The following is a 4519-nucleotide window of genomic DNA, read 5'->3' on the forward strand; positions in this document are numbered from 1 at the left end:
CCCCGGTCTGGAACACATCAAAGGACGTGAAATAAAGGACGTGCAGCTTCCCCGAGTTTCTGCTCCTTAGCAGACCCTGAGGGAGTTTACTAAGGGGAATTTGTAAAGTTCTTGACCTTACAGGAGGCAGCAAGGCTCCGGTGGGGGCCGGTGGGAGGCAGCTGGTTTGCGGAGGCGGTGCACCTTGAAGGCTGAGACAGCGTCCGAAGTCAGACCGCGGATGCGAATCCAGGCTCGCGGGCTTTCTGGCTGTGTGGTCCTGGACAGGTCCCTGCACCTCGCCAAGCCTCAGTTTCCTGATCTGTGAAATGGGATTTCTTCCGTGAGTTAGTTACCATGAGAAAAATTGATGTGTGTGAAGCCATGGGCCCCGTGCCTTGTATACAGTAAGTGCTTAATAAGTGGTGGTCACCCCCCCCCCCCCCCCCGGCAGGTCACAGTGTTACACGGAGAACCACAGGTGTCTCCCTATCTGTACTGCTATTTAACCTGAACTCTGGGAAACGGGGCACATTGTCTTCTGCCTCCAGCCAATGTCTGCTATCTGTGAAGTTCAAAACACAAAGGTTTCTAATGAAAGGATGGGATGGGGAGCTGGGAAGTCTGGCTCCCAGTCCCCGACCTTGAGCCGGTCCCTTTCCCTCTGTGGCACACAGATTTCTCCCTGGTGAAAAGAAAGCTTGCCTGGAAACAGCATTTCTGGAGGTTTGCCCCAGGACCCTAGGAGTGTGGCATGTTTTATAGCTCAGTGGGGCAAAGGAAGAGGGAGGAAGGTATCTGGGGTCAAATTCATTTAGGAAAAGTTATCAGCAGGCAAACCAAGCCCCACACAGAACTTCTTCAGAGTCCTCACGTGTTCAGCATTTCCGGGATCTGTCTGCCCTCGGAGCCCATCCTTGGCAGAGGGGATGGGGAAGCCACTCTAAAAACTGCTGGACTGAGGTCTTTTGTAAGTCTGTCTACACCCGGGTGTGATTCACGAGGCTGACCTAGGAGCAGCTAACTGCTTTGCTGGGCTCTTTCTCAGTCTCCTGTGTGGGCAGGAAGTCCGGGTGCAGCCCGGAATTTTCCAGGATGGACAGAGCCCCTGGCAGGAACAGAGTCCTTCCCCGTGACCCAGTGGTCTCTTCCAGCTTCACCAGAACAGGAATGGGCCTAGGGAAACGTCTGGGCCCCTCAGTTCAAGGTCTCAATGCAGAGGTCTTTGTTCAGGGTAACGTGAGGGTCCAGGAAGTTATGCCAAGAACTGTGTTAGGTCCATCAGAAAAGCAACCCTCCCCCTATCCTAAATGGAAACCCTCTCGGGGAAGCTAACATCCATGATTTTCCCAAGACTTTGAAGAAGATGGGGTGACTGAAGACATCCACCCAGTGCTGTGGAGGCTGGCAGACTAGGTTTTGTCTACTTCCTTAATCAACAGTTCACTCATTCATTCAGCACGTTTATAATGAATACCCAGTATGGACCAGGCAGCGTCCCAGGCACTGGGGATATAGCAGTGAACACATACAAAGTCCCCGGTCTCTCTGAGCTTACATCTCTAGGCCAGGAGAGAGTAAACGAAGACATTATAGGTCAGGAGAAGGTGATAGGAAGAAAAATGAAGCGGGTTAAAGGGACAGAGGAATTAGGGGCATATTTTCAATAAATGGAAAGCCCTGGAGAAAGGACTCACCATTCTAAAATGTTTTTAATATTTACTTATTTTACACACACACACACACACACACACACACTGTGAGCAGGGGAGGGGCAGAAAGAGAGGGAGACACAGAATCTGAGGCAGGCTGCAGGCTCTGAGCGGTCAGCACAGAGCCCGATGCGGGGCTTGAACTCACGATTGGTGATCATGACCTGAGTCAAAAGTTAGATGCTTAACCGACTGAGCCACCCAGGTGCTCCTAGGGAGCTATTTGAAATAAGGGATCAGGAAAGGTCCCTCTGATTTGGTGACATTTAACAGAGATCCGGATGGAGTGAGACAGCCATGTGCATACCTGAGGGAGTGTTAGTTCAGGGACAGCAATCAGTAAGTGCAAAGGTCCTGAGGCACAAGGGCACTTGGTATTCAAGGAACAGGAAGAGGCCAGTGGGACTTGAGTGGCGTAAGGGGGAGAAAAGTAGAAGAACACGATCAGAGAAGCATCTGTAGGGCCTTGTAGGCTACACAAGAACTTTGGGCATTAAGGACATTCCCGTTGTTGTACGGCCATCACCACCATCCATTTCTAGAACTTCTCCATCACCCCAAACTGAAACTCTGTCCCCATAAAACAGGGGTTTCCTATTCCCCCGCCCCCTCCCCCCGGCAGCCACCATTCCGCGCTCTGTCTCCGTGAACTTGACTTCTCTGGCTACTCCATATAAGTGGAATCATCCGGTATTTCTCTTTTTGAGGCTGAAGTGTACGTAGTCTGTTGTATGTATTTACTATATTGTGTTTATTCATTCCTCCCTTGATGGACATCTGGTTGTTTCCACCTTTGGGCTACTGTAAATAATGCTGCTAGGAGAACGTGGGTGTGCACATCATTAGAATAAGGATGGGAACGGTTACTTATTTGACACAAATGTCCTGAGGATTCAATGTAACTATTCTCACAAGTGCTCAGCACAGGGCCCGGCCCACAGAAAGTGCCAAATGGACACCACTCAATAAAGATTCAGGAACAATTGAGCGGTTATTATCCGTGATGATCTGCAGCCAAGCATTTGATAGAGAAATAGCACAGGACTGTGAACCAAAAGAAAGGGCAAAGGGAGTTCTCTCTTTAAAACACAAACACGGTTTCCGTTACCAAAAAAAAGATGACGGGGTCATAATTTTTTAAATTAGGATACAGTGGAGAAAAAAATCCCACCCCTAATCCCCCCATGTTAACCGAGTTTCAGTTTCCTTTGAGTTCAGAGGGATTAAATAGACTGCCTTTCAGTAGGACAGAGGGAAGCTGGAAGGACCTGGGCTTTGGGGGGCTGGCTGGGGGCGGGAAAGGAACCCCATAGAAGATTTGCTTTGAGAGGAACCACGGTGGGGGTTTTGCTTTCGAAAACCTGAGGCCTGGCTGGCTGGCTCAGCCAAGCTGGGATGCATTTTTTGGCTTCAGCGTTGGGAGAGAGAGAAGAATCAAAAAAAGGAAATATCATTTCCTTAACTACTAGGTATTAATATCCTGTTTAATTTAATTTCGGCTTTCTGCGCTGGTGAGCTCTTTTCCCTCTAACATACAGTGTCAGCTTGGCAGGGAGTTTCTGACAGTATCTAAAGAGGATTTAGCTCTGAATCCTTGCCATGAAAGTGTCTCTATCTGCGCCCAGTGTAGGCTTTCAGAAGCGAGCATTGTGTCCCGCAAAGACGGTAATTGAGTGAATGAGGCCTGGCACCTGGGCCTGCCGCAGAGCACTGATAAGGACATAAAGACAGGCTGAAAGGGCCTGCTTGCCAGAGGCAGAGAGGCTGGCGTGTCCCCGGGAGGAGGGGAGCCCGTCATCCCCGCAGAGAGCTGAAGGTGGGGAGCTCGGCCCCCTGCAGCCCTGCAGAGAGAGAGGGTCCTGGGCAGAGTGGAGGCCAGAGTGTTCTGCACCTCAACGCAGTGAACGGGCACTCGGGGGGAGATAAGCAGGTGGCAAGCGAGGTGGGGCTGGCCCAGCTGGCTGATGTGCCTTCCATTTCTTGATAAACACCGTAGTCATCTTTGGCCAACCCTCTTCTAGCTAGCTGTGTAAGGACAAAGATCCAGCCACAGTCCTCTGGGCGTGTATGTGTTTGGTCTTGTCTCGCGAGGCAGTGCGTTCTACCATGTGGAAGACTGATTCAGGACTCCTGTGAGTCTGAATGGTTAATTTCCCTACTGATTCCAATGTGCATCCACCTGCCCTTGGTCTGGCCTCACAACCCTGAACAGGACTGCCCATCTCTCTGAGAGCTCTGGGCTGATCACAAAGCTCCACCCTCATGAAAAACAAACTCTTTCTGGCTCTTCCCCAGTGAACTGAAGACAATTTAAGAGACACATGACTATAGGGTTATTGCTTACCCTCCCATCCACCCATCCACCCATCCATCCATTCGTCCATCCAACCATCCGTCCATCTATCCATTCACCCTTCCTTCCTTCCTTCCTTCCTTCCTTCCTTCCTTCCTTCCTTCCTTCTTTCCTTCCTTCCATACATTCACCCACTCATCCACCCATCCTTCCATCTATCCATCCATCCATCCACCCATCCACCCACTCACCCACTCATCCATCCATCCATCCATCTATCCATCCTTCCTTCCATCCAGCAACCCATCCACCCATCCATCCACCCACTCATCCACCCATCCACTCATCCATCCATCCATCCATCTATCCATCCATCCATCCATCCACCAACCCATCCATCTATCCATCCACCCACTCATCCACCCATCCACTCATCCATCCATCCATCCATCTATCCATCCATCCATCCACCAACCCATCCATGCATCCATCCATCCATCCATCCATCCATCCATCCACCAGCCCAACCATCCAT

The sequence above is a fragment of the Herpailurus yagouaroundi genome, unplaced genomic scaffold, assembly GCF_014898765.1.
Source record: "Herpailurus yagouaroundi ecotype Mexico unplaced genomic scaffold, PumYag 190, whole genome shotgun sequence".
NCBI classification, from domain to species: Eukaryota; Metazoa; Chordata; class Mammalia; order Carnivora; family Felidae; genus Herpailurus; species Herpailurus yagouaroundi.